Genomic DNA, 368 nt, shown 5'->3' on the forward strand with positions numbered 1-368 from the left:
TTCATATATATATATATAAATTCATTCAGGCATTTTTGTAGTAGTAAAATATTGCAAATATAGTTGGATAAACTATGCTTACTACATATAATAAAGAAATGGAATTGTAAAAAAGAATGAAGATTTCTACAGACTGATATAGAGTGATTTATAGGTATATTGTTAAGTACAAAAGGGTATATTGTTAAGTGAAAAAGGGTATATAATATGCTACTTTTTGTATAAGAAAATGGAAATATTTGCTTATTTTCTCAAAAAAACAAAAAACAAAGAAGAGGGGTGACTGAGTGTCTCCATCAGTTCAGCATCCAACTCTTGATTTCAGCTCAGATCATGATCTCGGGGTTGTGAGATAGAGCCCCACCTTG

Source organism: Ailuropoda melanoleuca, chromosome 16 (assembly GCF_002007445.2).
Source record: "Ailuropoda melanoleuca isolate Jingjing chromosome 16, ASM200744v2, whole genome shotgun sequence".
Lineage (NCBI taxonomy): Eukaryota > Metazoa > Chordata > Mammalia > Carnivora > Ursidae > Ailuropoda > Ailuropoda melanoleuca.